The 16638-nt window shown below is 42.8% G+C and overlaps 1 protein-coding gene across 3 annotated transcripts in view; it reads left to right on the plus strand.

The window, feature by feature from the left end:
• Positions 1-16638, plus strand: part of LRFN2 (leucine rich repeat and fibronectin type III domain containing 2) — a 221629-nt gene that overhangs the window by 24720 nt on the left and 180271 nt on the right. The window contains exon 1 of one of the 3 annotated variants that reach the window (XM_050948521.1): positions 2190-2240. The exons of the other annotated variants lie outside the window; for them this stretch is intronic. The gene's annotated coding sequence lies outside the window, so the exon portion shown is untranslated. Of the gene's footprint in view, positions 1-2189; positions 2241-16638 lie in introns of those variants that run through there. 3 annotated transcript variants of the gene reach the window in all.

Raw genomic sequence — 16638 nt, forward strand, 5'->3', positions numbered from 1 at the left:
ACCAGTGTAGTTCTGCTGACCAAATGTAAATAAGCAGCATAAATAGTGAAAAGTACAAAATGTTAAAATCCTTTCACTTTTCATCATTTAAAATGTTGCTTTTACTAACACAGGTCTAAATTTGGGGACAGGTGATTTATCTTGGCCCTTTTCCATTAAATGATCCTGTTTCTATATTTTCTTCTAAGCAAAATGTTTTGGGTGGAAGGAGGGAACCTAAGAGGCTCCTTCCTCCCCCACCCCTATTCCCTCAAGTTTTGAAAATAACATTAGTAGTAAAGGCTTCAGAAACATGCAAGAGTCCAAAACCCATAAGTCTCTCAGGAGTTGTCCTTGGAACCTCTGGTTGCTCTGATTCTTATCAGCAGTCCTCTTCCAAATTGCTTATAAAAATCTGGCTATTCTGGAGAAGCCAACTTTTCAGATTAAACAGTATTTCTTATTCTTTTCAAGTTCCCAAGTCTTTCAATGCCCAGCAATGATGGATGGTAAAAAATTAAAACATTCTTTAATTTTTAAAATCTGGCTTCCCTGAGACTCAGATGTTTCAAAGAGGGACTTAGTTGGCATTAACACTGCCAACATCACGAGAAGAGGTGATAAATATTGTGTGGTGATGGGGAAACCTATTCAGAGATATTTTGGTAAACTAGAAACCAAATTTCAAACGACTGTGATCACATTCCTTTTGTCTGCATTTTTCACATGCACAAGAGCAAGCAATGTTTAATTCATACAAATGTTCAGATACCACTAATTTTGTGACCATAGGTGGTGATAATTTAGAGTCAGATTTTCAAATAAGCCTCTATTTTGGTACTTAAAATCTGTGGGAGCTGAGCTCCTAATGACCAGTTGTCCTTCTGAGAAGGCATTCTTAAAGTGGGACTTTCAAAAGGGGTCTAATTCTGTTCCAATTGAAGTCAGTGGTAAATAGTCCCATTTGACACTTGAACTGGGAGTATTTTGGCTGATTGTATGCATTTTCCCCTTGTCTCTCTTTTTTTTTCCTCTCTCTCTCTTCCCGCCTCTCCCCCCACCCCCGCCCCCTCACAAAACAGTTGGTCCTTAGGATGGTTTTATTGTTTGAGACCTAGAAATAGATTGGTGCCTAACTGATTCACTCCCTAGGCCAGACAGCATTTTGTATTGTATCCATCTGTAGTATGACACTACCTCTTCCCAATTTGATTAAGTTCCTCGGCTTTTCTGTATGCCAGTTTAAAAGTTTCCTTTGCTTAATGCCTTTTTTTTTTTAATTTATTTTCCAGCAGGCAGTTTTTTGTCATTGTCATCAGACACAATGAACAGACAGAGGTTGGTGTGGGTTTTTTTTTTTTTTTTTCCCCCCCTCACATACTATGAAGGAGTTTTCTGATGAGCCTAGAGACCAGCTCCTCACATGTCAGATGTTATCTGGTTCTGTTACTGTAAACTGAATATCTGTGTGTTTAACTATAACACACCATTAAGAATCTCTTCATGTTTGTTTATTTGGTTTGGGTCCCCCTCACCACCCCCAGGTCCTCCTAGAGGGTATGTAGAGATTGACTCCTGTGGTAAATAGACTAATACAGAATTCTATGTTTTTCTTCATTTTAATTAATAAAATATGGATTTGGGTTTCCTTAGCTATCAAATGGATTCTGATAATGACACAAACTGGTACATGTCTGCTACAGAGTTCCTAACATTCAATAAATACACCCTTGTAATTAATTGGCATTTATTCACTTGTTGTTCACCATCTTAATAAATCTCCATGAAATGAGTGGTTAAGTGCAATGAAAGCACTACCTGATCAGTTTAATATGAGAGGCTGTTGGTATATAACTCAAGGAGCTTGTGACCCTCCTGCATTCAAGTTAATTTGGTCTGGAATTCCTTGCATTTCTGATGTTCTTGGCATCAATCCTTCCAGGAATATTTAAAAAGGGTTTACAGCTAAGGAGTAAACCAAAGTAGCAGAAAAAAATCTCAAATTATAGTAGTTGGCAATCTACTAAACTGTACTGAAATATAATCGCTTGACTTATGAGGCCTGATTAGTTGTTTCACTAAGCAGCCCTGTACTTGGTGGTATTTCAACTACAAGAGATGTTATATAAAATACCAGTGATGCACCCCGCCTCCCTCTGTATTACTTGGTATATACTGCTATTAAAAGTAGATTTTGTTTATTCCTCTGAAGGTTTCAAGTGAAAAGAGAGATCTCCACCTTGGTCCATATCCATCTGGAGGTATGAAGTCCTCTTCTCCTAAACAAGAGAAAATGGATACAGGTTCCTTTTCGCATGCAAACTTGCTAGGTTCTCCTGTGGTCAGTCCTTGTTGGTTTCCTTTAGTCTTCACTTCATTCATCACAGAACATGATGATTCCTTGTGGCAATGTTTGTAGTCTGCTCCCAACGCCAGGTTCTTTACATGATGCCCCTTCTAATGATTAAGAAACCTACAGATTCATTTCAGAAAGTCAAGGAGAGGCCAGGAAAGCTTTTAGATTCATGATTAGTAGTAGCTTTAGGAAAGCATCCACTCTACAGGAAAGAACAATATTACCTGACTCTAACACAGTTAGAAGTATTGAACTATTCATAGTAATTTACAAACTCCTCCCACAAGCAGACTTTCTGAATTATTGTTCTGTCCATAGGATGAAATCGCCTTTTATTCTCTCTCAGTTCTCATATCCAAGACCATCAAACTTTCTGGCCATCAGTGATCCCTATTTAGATATTGTCTAGATTAGGAAAAGAGGTTGAGTTCAAGTTAGAGCTTTTGACTCCCCTCCCACTCAATCTAGACACATCCTCACTGTAGGTGAAATTCACCCTGGTGCAAAGGGACATGAGGCTTATGCACCACTTCAGTTCCATATAACCTCTCAAACTAGAGCTTAAATGGGGTTTAATTTGTGCACAGACCTCAAGTTCCCCCTTTGCATAGAGGTGATTTCACCTGCTATGAATTTGAAACTGAATAATTTATTTTTCTTTGTTTATTACTATTACAATTACCAACCAAAAATTAAACATCAAGCTCTCATGTAGCACCTTTCATCTGTTGATCTCAAACTGTTTCTCAAAGGAGGGTAAATGTTAATGCTGGGGTGGGGGGGAGAATCAGACAATTAGTGTATTTGCTTAAAAATGCACTTGAAACTTTTAATGAATTTGACTCAATTTGTTTAGGCTAGGGGGAAAAAAATTTAGGGCCAGCTTCAGAAAACTGCCATTCTCAGTTTCTCTGACCCAATGAATATTTATGTATTGATGCAAAATGGAGCAGCTTCAATAGGAGACACTCTGAACAACCCACGCCCAGCATAACCTACAGCGTGGCAGTTAGGATGCTCACCTGAAGGGGGGATATCAGAGTTGAAATCCTTGCTCCAGAATGAGGGTTTAAATGTGGGTCTACCACTCCCAGTCAAGTACCCTAACCACTGGACTAAAGGGTATAAGCGGAGACACACACTTAAACACATTTTGCTAAACTTGACTGAAATGAATCATTTTATGTGCACCAAAATAGACTGGCTGACATATTGAGACCATTTTCAAAACTGAACCAAATATTATTTTTCCTGACTCTTTCGTTTGCTGGTTGAACCAAAAAAAAAAAAAAAATTTCCCAGCTCCAGTATCCGAGAGCTTGAGAAAGGTACTAGATTGATAGGCCTAGAAAATGGAGCCTTCTGTTTAGCCAGAGGAGGTACAGCACTGCCAGCAGCAGCAGCATACAATCCGCCCACTTCCAAACACTACCATCCAGTGTGCCTCCAACCTGATTTAGAGTGACCGTCTCTGGGAGCAAGAGGGCAGGTTAGCCTGTTTGACATATTCAGTCCCTGCCCTCTTCGATGTGACTGCCATCAGGAAATGAATGGAGGGACGCCTTTTGATAGTGTAAGAGTTGACCCTAATCTACATCCAGAGTTAGAGCCTATGTCTGAAATGAGCCTTTTCTGAACTTCAATATTTCACAAGTATTTTCTTCATTATCTGTAGTTTTCAAAAGCTGCTACACATCCTGCTTGCAGATCAGACCCAAAAGGCAGGTACTGACACATCATGAAGTGGGTTCTTCTCTGGGTATCTTAAGCAAAACTAGAAGCAAATACCAAAAATGACACTGTAACGGGAGTTTTGCACCCTGCAAATTTCCATTCAGAATTGGAACAATATGTCAAAAATGTGAAATTTTCCATGGAACAGAAATGTTAGGAAAATTTGATTTGGGAAGAACCAAAACAAAAGCTTGTTTTTTTTAAAAAGTTCAGAATAGGGATCCAGCCAGCTGATCCAGGCAGCCCATCCTCTGGCCAGGTAGGGAGCTGGCTATGTGGGGAGTTGGTTAGACTGGGAGAGCTTTTCTGCTTTGGGTCAAAACATTTTAGGTAAAATTGGCATGTTCCCTGGACAGAACTCTTCTGTTTTGTCTCATGATGTGGTGATTACATGAAGAAGGCCTGTTCCTGTGAAGGCTCGAACTCTGAAGTCCTAAGTGGTTCAGATAAGCAATCAAAATTGTAGATGGACACTTAAAGTGAACCATCCTATTGCCAGTAGGGGTGGGGATGTGTGTGCCTGCATCACATTACTGCCTCTGCTGACTAGGTTCAGAACTGCCCAGGTAGCCCTTGTCCCCTTTTATCCCAGAGACCCTAATTCTTCAGAGTCAGGTGTGCTATTCTTTATGATCCAACTGTATGGGTTTACCAGATGCTCATGCTGTCTGAGTAGGTATGAGGCCACAGATTTGTTGTTGCGCTACTTTTGTGACAGTGTTTTTTGTGCAATGCATACATGTCTCCTAGATACTGAAGTGAGACCATCCGCTCTTTTCTCATAGACTAGTGAACAGAGTGCAGCAATCCTCTGATAATTATTGATCTGGGAAAGATTCAGGCCAGTTATGTAGTCTCTGTCAAGGTTCCAATCCCTTGAGCCACCGGATCTCTAGAACTTGATGATAAACAATTTTTATAATCCAAAGCATTTTTATAATTGTGGCAAAAGTCATTATCTTTTCTTATGTAGGAACAGAAGATGACATGTATATTATAATAAAACTGTGACCACATGGGATTCCATAGTGGTCCCCATGCTGAATGCCATGGTGGCTCAGAGCTTCAGAGCAACAGCAAGGAAAAAACGTAGGTCTTCCTGCCTAAAAAAACAGAGACCTTCACCATTTGAGCTAAAGGAGAATCACCATTAGCTGTTAGCAGTATAATACCTATGAAATCTGCTTGAGTGGTTTTGATTCCATCCAGTAGAAGATAGTGGTGACACACACACATACTAACTAGTTTATTCTGGTATCTAATCTCTCTAACCAGTAGGTGGATTATAGTATATACAAAGCTGTTAAAAACACTTCAAGATGAAAGGTAAGGTGGTATTATGAATGTACAATTAATATTAATCTGCATGAGGTTTGCCATACCTTTCACTCCATGCTTGTCATTTTTTTCTCTCTCTCTGTCTTCCATAAGAGGGTTCAGTGACTTTATGCAATATTAGAAACACTCAAATTATGATACTGATAAAGGGGCCCTAATAGCTTGTTTACTCTCTGCTCTATAAGTCAATACAGTTCTGAAACTCGGCTAAGGTGCATGCAGTTGAGTGGCAGGTCCATACCCATACATAACCTCTCATGCTATAATATACAATAGTGTAAGAGCCATGGGACTGGTTTACCTAAGGGCTTGTCTATGTTATGGCTTAAGTCAGTGGTGTTCAAACTTCTTTTCTGGGGACCCAGTTGAATAAAATTGTTGATGCCTGCGACCCAACGGAGCTGGGGATAAGGTGTTTGGGGTGTGGGAGGGGGCTCTGGGCTGGGGCTCTGGGAGGGGGCTCTGTTGGGGTGCGGACATACCTCCCACTGCTCCCTGTCAGCAGCGCAGCCAGGGTGCAGAGACAGGCTTCGCACCTGTCCTGTCACCGTGGACTGCGCTGCACCCCAGAAGCGGCCAGCAGCAGGTCTGGCTCCTAGGCGGAGGTGCCTGCAGGCACGTCCCCCAGCTCCCATTGGCTGGGAACAGGCCAATGGGAGTGTGGAGTCAGTTCTTGGGGCAGGGGGCAGCGCATGGATCCCTGTCACCCCTGCCTAGAAGCCAGACCTGCTGCTGGCTGCTTCTGGGGCACAACTCAGTGTCGGAGCAGGTAGACACTAGCCTGCCTTAGCTGGGCAGCACTGCTGACGGGACTAATGTCCCAGTTGGCTATGCTGACCAGAGCCACTGGGTTGCTGAGCAAGGCGACCCAGTGCCTTGCATGCCATGACCCAGTGCTTGGTCATGACCCAAACTTTTATAAGCACTAGGTTAAGTTGATGTAAATTATGTTGCTCAGGGGTGTGAAAGGCCACACCCCTGAGTGACATACGTTACACTGACTTAAAGCGGTGTCCACGCTGTGCTATATTAGCAGGGGACGCTCTCCTGCTGAAATAGCTCTGCCTCTCGTTGAGGTGGCGTAATTATGCCGATGGGAGAGCTCCCTCCTGTGGACGTAGCGTGTCTACAACAGCGGTGCAGCAGCATCGGTGCAGCACGGTAGTGTAGTTCAGCCCTCTGACTTCAGTGTCTTCTGTTTCTGCACTATTTGTAAATGGGAAGAAATCTGGAGTTGTAAATGACTGGCTTATTATGAAAGGAAAAGCCTTCCAACTTCCCCTTTTGGGGTAGGTGGAGGAATTGTACAGATTCAAATACATGTGCTGGCAAGCATCCAATCTCAGTTGCCTGCCTCTGAGCCACAGCAGTGAGACCCCACAACTTACCCAAAAGAGCAGAGTCAACAAAATAAGAGCCGCTTTCCATCTCCCCGCAGCACTTTATGCTCATTGACTGAGAAGGAAGGAAAAAAGTGTCCTGAGAAAAGCAGATGAATTTATGCATTCTCACCTTTAATATTTTCCTCACCAGAAAGCTAGCTCTAGCAACAAACTGGTGGTATTACCATTGATTCCCTGGGGGAAAGGAGAGTCAGAGATGTGGCCCATAGCATATTAGCCTGACATGGCAAATTGGATTGGCCAGAACCTAACAATATGTAACCTCTTCTTCCTGCCTCCTCTTTGTGAGCATTTGATCCTTATCTTCTGCATTGCAGGGAGCATCATAACTTGAGGCTGCATTTGAAGAAGTTGTTTGAAGTCTGTATTTGGTTTCTGTAATGGATGTTCTAATTTATATTGCCTTATTCTCCTCTCACGTGACTGGTGTAAGGAGTGAATCTGTTTAAATGAATTGAGGTTGAAAACTGGTATAAATAAGATGAGTCTTGGGCCTATTATATTTTTGTGACTGCGTTTATTGTGAGATTGGAACTCTGTATGACATGCAAGGCAAGACTTGATACAAGTGTTTGGATTTGCATTATTTTTAGCTGAAGATATTGGATTCTGCCTCTGTCCATTTCTGTGGGGTTTAATCTTTTGTCGCTCTGCATGTTATGTGGATAGGGACAAGAAAGAAAGACCAGTCTTTTAACAGTGATTGTGTCATAACTTTACTGTACATGCTTACAGCCTGGAACCTTCTGATGAACTGACGGATTATGGCAGGAGAATGCCTGGGAAGCTTGCATTGCTGTACATTTTCTGTGGATAAATAAAGCATCCACTCAAGTCCAATGGTCAAGTACATCAGGGTAAATGAAATCAGGATCAGGTTATAACATCCAAGGCTGCCAGTCGAGTGTCTTCCATCAGTAACAGGAGGAAGGATGGTCCAGCATTTAGGGCATGTTCCTAGGAGTTGGAAGATGAGGGTTCAATTCTCTGCTCTGTCACAGACTTCCTGAGTGACCTTGGGCAAATCACTTAGCCTCTTTGTGTCGCAGTTCCCATCTGCAAAATGGGGCCAATAGCAGTGCATCACCTGGGTGTTGTGAAGACAAATATATTAAAGACTGCAGAGCACTTTGGAATCTACTGACAAAAGTTGCTATAAAGATTTATTGAATTTTTAAAATACTTAGTGTGGCTGCACAGACAAGGACCATTTTAAAGTAATACACATGCTTTAGAGTAGAAAATCTCTATTCAACACAGAATGCTCTTTCCTATCAGCCACAGCCTTGTAAGACTTTTCTGTAAGCATAGAAAACCTGCACTTACACATGTGTAGAACGTTTTTCTGAGAGCTTTAATGCATGAGATCTAGAATACAAATTGTTCAATCAATGTCTTTTTCGACTAAGGTAACTTACTCTGTTTGCTAATGATTCATGTTGTTTCAGCTTGATAAGCCATACAACAGGTTAGTTTTGTTTTATAAATGAACGAGAAAGGGGAAGACTTACTCGGGGAAGAGATAAAATGGCCTGACCCTCATCTTAAATCTCATTGAAGTGAATCCAAACCTTCAATTATGGGTTGACAGTGGTTGGATAAATACTTCAATTCTCCTTCCCTGACTTCTAATGGACCTCCTACCTTTGCTGAAAATCATCCCTGGACCTCAGCAGAGCTGGCAATCTGAGCTAAAATGTTTGTCACCTAATCTCATGATCAGAAGATTGGGAGGAGACGAGAGTTTACAGTGTGCGGTATCTGAGAAATGGAAGCTCCAGAAGGTGAGAGAATTGATTTGGAGAAGCTAGGCAGAGTCCAACAAAGAGGAAATTTCTGCCATTTAACCCTTTTTCCTCTCCCTGCCACGCACACAATGTGATCTCACTATAGGTAAGAGATGCACATGGGGCCAGAGAGAAGGGACTGAGTTGAGCTTCAGGGGACTTGTTGGGGACTGAAAGACCTGAGGAATCAGAAGTGTGATTTCACACAGGGTGAAATTCAACACCTTTCAGAGGGCCCACATGAGGTTTCTGTGCCAGCCCACAAGCATAAGGCCTCACCCTGGTGCTCACCAGCTTAGTTACTTGTTACAGGGTGACACCAACAGCCTTTCCAGTCTCATGTCTCTCTGAGTGTCTGTCTACCAGACATTTGGACTGTTCTCCCTTGATTTGTTACCCTGGTAGTTCTGAAACCAGTCTGCCGGTTTTCAATTAACTTTGGTGCATACACTCCACCAGGGGTGAAAGTGAGGCGGTGCGGGCTGGTACGGTGTACCAGTAAAAGGTGGCTGCTGGTACTGGCCCGTACAGCTGACTTTAAAGCACTGCTGTGGCAAAGGACCCTGCAGCACTTTAACGTTGTTGCCCCTTTTGCCCCAGTCACCAACCGAGGCGGGGGGGGGGCAAATGGAGCAGCTGCCCTGGGGTTGGCAATTTAAAAGGGCCCAGGCTCTGGCTGCTGCTGCTGCTACCGTGGCAGTGCCTGGAGCCCCAGGCCCTTTAAATCACCGTAGGGCCCCAGGTAGTGTGGGCCAAGGAGCGCAGATGGGCTGGCTGGGGGATGCTGACCCCTAGCCCTGCACCTTCTGGAAGAGGCCCCACCCCTGCATGCCACACAATTTGTGGAACAGAGAGCTGCTTGGGACAAAAAATAAACCAAAGTTTATTGAATAGAAACACCACAGATTCAAAGATGAAATAGTGAGGGAGGGCTGTTACACAGTTTATTTGTTTATTTGTTTACTTGTTTATACAAGTTACACAGAAAATAAACAAAGGATGCAACCTAAGGCATTACACTTCTGTATTAGATAAAATCATTTTTCTAATACGTGTCACCTTTTTGCCTTACAAGTTTCTTAGTGCATCAGCTAGCTATGGGGGGGGGCGGAACCCAGCATTCACAGACTGCTTCCTGCCTCAAGACTCTCAAGTTCTCAGTTCCAAGCCTGATTTAAAAAAAGTCTTTTTACTCCCCCTTGCTCCCATGTCCACAGTAACTCATGATTATTCAGATTGGAGAAATTCTCTCTTGATTTGATAGACAGGAAATGTCAATGCTGCCTTATTAATTCTAATGGCCCATCATTTTCTCTTCCTGGGCTGGACAATGGATGGTTACCTGTAGCTGGTTTCATGTAGACATCTGGCTTGGGAGGTACCCTTCCCTGCTATGAGATGTAGTTGAAGTTGTACTACAGATTATAAAAATAGTTTTCTATATACATCAGTACGTAGATAGATCACCACAGTTTATATACATATTTCCTAATGACCATCAGATTCAGAACATTACAAGCTTTCATAAAAGACCCTACTCAATATACTTTTATAGTATGATAAAACTGTATGCAATCAGTTGCAATTCAACTGCTCATTTTTGAGGTTTAAACCTGTTCTCCTGCTAGAGTATCTGGAACCTAGTTGTCATACTGTGTTAGGCCTGTGAACTGCTTAAGTCCTACTGAAGTCTTAAAAGAGGTGAGTTTCACCCAGAGAAAGGGAAATGGACATCAAGAAAATGAAGGTGTGGAGGTTGGGGGTAAGAAAAGGAACTGAGGGTAGAGGTTTCATACACAACTTGGGAGAAGGTGCTAGGAGAGAGACCTTGAAAACTTTGGATAAAGACCTTCACATTTCAGACTGTTTCTGAATGTTTTGAGGGCTATCACTATAAATTACTTTAATACAAGATATGTGTTTATGGGGCAAGAAGGTCAGCTCATGAGTGGTGTGGCTGAGAAAACAGTAAAGCAAATTTGAATGGCTCTAATACCTAAAGAGGCACCCTTGCAGAACATGGAATCATCGGTTACCCTGACCTGTTTTCTGGCGTATGGTATGTTTTGTTGTCTCTCCCGCCACTTCCTCTCCTCCCAGTTTGCAGGAAGAAACTGGCGCATCTTTCTATCTATTTTTCTAAAAATGGAGTCAGCACTGCTGATAGTTGTAGGGTTGACAGAGATGGAAACTAAGTGTATCTGTAGAACCACAACCCTGACCTGGAGGGGATATTCCCCTGGGTGAGAGAGGAGTTTATTTAGCCTTCAGTGATTGGCCTTTCTGCTGTGATGATAACGAGGGTGCCACTTGGGGGAGAGAGGGTACTTTTTGTGACGTGAACGTTTGTTCATTGTTAACAGTATTGGTTCACTTTTAAATCTAGTTGTTGGGACCTAGCCTGTTGATGATTGAGCATTCCCAAGGCTGATTAGCTTGACGGAGCAAACTTACCAATGGATTTAATGGAGTCCCTGACTTTTCTCCCTTTTCTGAAGAGAGAACTGGGGCGGGGGGGAGCACGACAGGCTGACAATTATTTTCAATGTTTTAAAACACACATCTTACTCTAATTTGCTTGAAGATGCCCTTTTTCAGAAGTGGAGGCATATATATTGGGGTAATACATTTTGGCTGCTGTGTGTCTGTATGGGAAGAAGTACTGCTTAAAAAATGTGTGTCACTTTGCTCTTGTTTTAAAGAACCATTTTGCCGTTAACTAAAGCAAATACCACACAAACTTTCAGCTACATGGGCTTTTATTGTGATTTAACAGATGGATGTGCTTGTTTTTAATGGGGTTGTGTTTTGCTTTTGAGTGTCTGCATTGTATCACTTCTGGTTGAGCACAGGCGGACTGGTGAGCATGTCAGTACATTTCAATGTGGCCCACCTGCAGATAGGAATATGTTTCTCGATACTACTTTTACTACAGTAGGCACTGGTGTGATTTGTATGGCTGTACTGAATCATAACACTTGTGTCTGAGTCCCATAGCCATGGGGAGTTCCAGAACCAGCCTCATGGCAGGACATAAGGCAGCAGCTCCTAGCTAATGTTATGTTGTAAGCGGTAGGGTATACTGCAATGGCAGAGTGCTAGCATTCTTCATCTGAGGCATTAAATCAAGGTCCCCTTCTGTCTTTCACTGCTACCTGTCTAGGTGGAAAATGACACTTTGTAAAGAGTTGAGAATAACCCCAAGTTTCTGGCAGCAATTCCCTTTCTGAGTAAAATGGCTGATTAGAGCCTGAGGCTGTGTGAGAGCTGTTCTGAGTGCAGAACGGCTGCTGCATTTGCCTGCCAAGTTCTCATGGTGCCAGTGTGACTCATCATTGTATATAGAGCTTTGACATATCATGAACACCACTCTAAACCAAAAGGCAGTAGAGACTCTGGACTCCAGTGAACTGTTAGTAGCTGTGCTTTTCCGGGAATTCTCTCCAACAGTGTGGGGGAAAGAATCCTCCCCCTCCTGTAGCATTTTTGTCCCTGTTCTACAACAGGTAACGGCGAGCGGATACATATAGCATCAGATCCGTTATCTCTGTCCATGCCTCACTCTGCAAACCTCGCTGCATGAGATGCAGAGGTGGGTTCCATAGCATGCAGGAGGGGGACAACCTTTGTAGCGATCCACAAATCCTGCCCCTCACATCCACAGTGAAACAGTGCAGTCCTGTAGTGTCTGAGGAGCCTTGAGGTCCACAGAGTAGTGGGAAAGATTTGCCCCTAAATGAAATGGTTTGTTGTAGCACATGGTAAGGTATATTACCAACCCTGTGCAATCAGACACCTGCAGTGGCGCTGGAACACTTTGTATAGTGGGGGTGCTGAAAGCCACTGAACAAAACTGTAAACCCTGTAAAACTGTATATGATGGAAACCACTTCAAGCCAGAGGGTGCTACCACATTCCTAGTTCCAGCACCCTTGATCATCTGTGGAACTATATGAGTGGCCCAGAGCATCCGAGCAGCAGGGGGGAGATGCCCAGAAAGAACCCAAAACACTGCAGCAATGGATTTACAAACTGTGTAGAAAGCTCTTACCCCTAAACTGCAGGTTCCACTGAGGTGGAACAGAACAGCTGTTTAACAATGCAACAGCAACACTGCATTGCACTGCAGCCGCTAAGGCAATCTGGCTGGGACTCAGGGGTTAGCATTCCAACAGTTACGAAAAGGACCATGGGACTTCTAATGACCACAAAGTGGTCAGGTTGCTGGTTGTATGTCTCTTACCAAAGAGGGCGGCATCATCCGTAACTGAGCACCTCCCAATGCTACGCTGGAGCATTTGTTCAGTGCTGAGTGTGACACAGCTACTCAGTCAGCAGGATCACTTGCCTCTCCATACTAACCTGGATGTGGGTCACACAGATGCCGACTCTGTGCTATGAGCCATGAGTGCAATTCACAGGCAAGGGCAACCTTTCAGCCTTGTACTTCTGGCGTTACAATCACTCAGCAGTTCTCCTGCTGCAGTCACTGGTGCATCTGCCAGGTCAGCCTGCCTCGATGCCTGTGTGGATCTAGTAAGAGGATCTCTCTTTAACTAACTACTTAAACAGAGGACTGGATGGCTGAGGGCCACAGTAATGCAATACTGAGACTTTCAGTTCTAAGTAACATGCTTGAATCTGAAATCTATAGACTGGTCAATGACCATTAAGCTATATTAAATGCGTGGGTTGTTCCAATTTAGTCTCTAATGAAAGAGTGTCCACATAACACAACCTGCTGTCACAGCTGGTACAGATTGGCATCTCTTTGGCTGTTTCAGCAGCAAGGTCAGAGAGAGAAAATTGGCCTTAGAAAAAGTATCTAGCTAACTCTGTGGTGTCAGACTCTAGTCTTCTGGACTGCTTAGGATATTTATACGGTCCCCAGGAAAGACTGAGTCTGCGCTAATCTAGCTTTTTTTTTTTTTTTTTTTTGCGAAGAGTAAGTTCATACCCATGTTATTGCAAGAAAAACCTTTTTACATGCAAAAGAAGTTGAGTAAAACAGTAGTGACTCAGGCCTCAGGGGTGCTATTATTCATCTAATTTGCAGTTTGCTGCAACTTTGTCTGTATGTAGCTGCCTATGCAAATTGCCTAACAAAAAGGGACTTGTGGTGATGGTTCTAAAAATTTCCTGCATCATTTCACCCCCACCCCCCAATGGGGAATACTGAACACAGTCCTAACTGGTAGGGCCCAGTCATGAACTGATATTCACTAGCTCATGATCAGGGCATGTAAGTCTAGTTCAGCGTTCGGCAACCTTTCAGAAGTGGGGTGCCGAGTCTTCATTTATTCACTCTAGTTTAAGGTTTTACATGCCAGTAATACATTTTAATGTTTTTAGAAGGTCTCTTTCTAGAAGTCTATAATATAGAACTAAACTATTGCTGTGTGTAAAGTAAATAAGGTTTTAAAAATGTTTAAGAAGCTTCTTTTAAAATGTAGAGCCCCCTGGACTGGCGGCCAGGGCCCGGGCAGCGTGAGTGCCATTGAAAATCAGCCTGCCTGCCGCCTTTGGCACGTGTGCCATAGGTTGCCTACCCCTGGTGTAGTTGATGTATAGGCTTCCCATTATTATCCATAGGAGCTCTACTGTGGAATGAGGGGAATATGTTGGTCTTAGTAGGCCTAGGAGCTGGTTATCAGAATTGCTGATCACCCACAACTCCAGGTGAAGATCATATAAGCTGAGATCACTCAGCATCTTTGCAAATCAGGCCCACAAAACTGATTTAAAAATATAAGCTGGCCCTCTTCACAGACAGAGTCTGTCTGTCATGTTTTTGAGAAGGTGCCTGTTGCAGATAAGCCATTTGCAGGCCATTTTATTGGTCCTGCAGGTGAGAGCAAGAACAATGCTGCATATACTTGAGCTCCTGACACTTTATCTAGTAAGTATTGACATATATACACAGATAGCACTCGGGTACAGGGCACTCCTGGAATGCCTATCATAATTGGATCTAAGCACCATGACAACTTTCACCCTACAGATAGTCCTTCCATGTCAGGATTGAGGCACATTGGTGTGTAGTGTAAGGGAAGTTTGCTGCACCATAGCCTGTATTGTCACTATTCTGAGATTACACAGAGAACCTTGGTCTCCAGGACACTCAGTCTGGTACCTTTACCAGCAATTAATTTACTTAAAAACTTTTCTACAATTTATTTTTCAAAAATTCCAAGGTCTAAACGAAACTGCAAGAGCAAAGGAGACATTCTGTGCACATCATCCTGATGTGGTCAGGGAGGGTTTCTCTCTTGGAGGGGGTCAATAAGCATTTGGACAAGGGGGATTCAGTGCATATAGTGTTCTTAGATTTTCAGAAAGCCTTTGACAAGGTCCCTCACCAAAGGCTCTTAAGCAAAGTAAGCTGTCATGGGATAAGAGGGAAGGTCCTCTCATGGATTGGTAACTGGTTAAAAGATAGGAAACAAAGGGTAGGAATAAATGGACAGTTTTCAGAATGAAGAAAGGTGTAAATAGTGATGTCCCGCAAGGGTCTGTACGGGGACCAGTCCTATTGAACATATTCATAAATGATCTGGAAAAAGGGGTAAACCAGTGAGTTGGGAAAATTTGCAGATGATACAAAACTACTCAGGATAGTTAAGTCCCAAGTAGACTGTGAAGAGCCACAAAAGAATTTCTCAAAACTGAATGACTGGGCAACAAAATGGCAGATGAAATTCAATGTTGATAAATGCAAAGTAATGCACATTGGAAAACATAATCTCCAATACAAATATAAAAAGATGGGGTCTAAATTAGCTGCTACAGCTCAAGAAAGATCTTGGAGTCATTGTGGATAGTTCTCTGAAAACATCCACTCAATGTGCAGCAGTAGTAAAAAAGCTAACAATGTTGGGAATCATTAAGAAAGGGATCGATAATAAGACAGAAAATATCATAGTACCTCTATATAAATCCCTGGTATGCCCACATCTTGAATCCTGTGTGCAGATGTGGTTGCCCCATCTAAGAAAAGATATTGGAAAAGGTTCAGAAAAGGACAATAAAAATGATTAGGGGTATGGAACGGCTTCCATATGAGGAGAGATTAATAAGACTGGGACTTTTCAGCTTTGAAAAGAGACAATTAAGGGGGGATATGATAGAGGTCTTTAAAATCATGACTGGTGTGGAGAAAGTAAATAAGGAAGTATTTACTCATCATAACACAAGAACTAGCGGTCACCAAATGAAATTAATAGGCATCGGGTTTAAAACAAAAAAAGTATTTCTTCACAAAACACAGTCAACCTGTGGAACTCTTTGCCAGAGGATATGATGAAGGCCAAGACTATAACTGGGTCAGAAAAGAACTAGATAAAGTCGTGGAGGATAGGTCCATCAATGGCTATTAACCAGGATGGGCATGGATGGTGTCTGTAGCCTTTGTTTGCCAGAAGCTGGGAATGAGCGAGAAGGGATGGATCACTTGATGATTACTTTGTTCTGTTCATTCCCTCTGGGGCACCTGGCATTGGCCACTGTTGGAAGACAGGATACTAGGCTAGATGGGCCTGTGGTCTAACCCAGTATGTCTGTTCTTCATGTCATTATACTTTTGCTGTGTGGAGCCTGGGGAAACTAGCTCATGCCCTCAGTAAGGGAAAGGTCCCTCTGTCCTGCGGAACAGTTTGAGGCAGTGTCTTCCTCCTATTATTCAAACTGAGGGGTTCTGTTTATTCAATCATCTTGTCCATTGGTGAGTGACAGGTGCCACTCATCTGTGAAGAGCTTAAATTGGGGTCTAGGCATCTTTCAGTCTCTGTAGCAGTGAGTGCCTGCTCAGCAGGATTTTATATTAGCAGTAGCTCACAGAATAAAACACTTGTTAACGTCTTTATTTTACTTTGCCTCCACTGGACAGAAATGAAAACTAATTAACATTCCAGGCCATTTTGAGTTTAATCAAAACCCTTTCTTTTGATCTTTTATCTCTCCAAGGAGTAGCAACTTGCTTGGCTAGCAGATTGTGGGCCCTGAGACTATTTCATTTCAAAGAGGTCAGAGTGTTTATTGCTGG

This window comes from Gopherus flavomarginatus, chromosome 4, assembly GCF_025201925.1.
Source record: "Gopherus flavomarginatus isolate rGopFla2 chromosome 4, rGopFla2.mat.asm, whole genome shotgun sequence".
Classification (NCBI taxonomy): domain Eukaryota; kingdom Metazoa; phylum Chordata; order Testudines; family Testudinidae; genus Gopherus; species Gopherus flavomarginatus.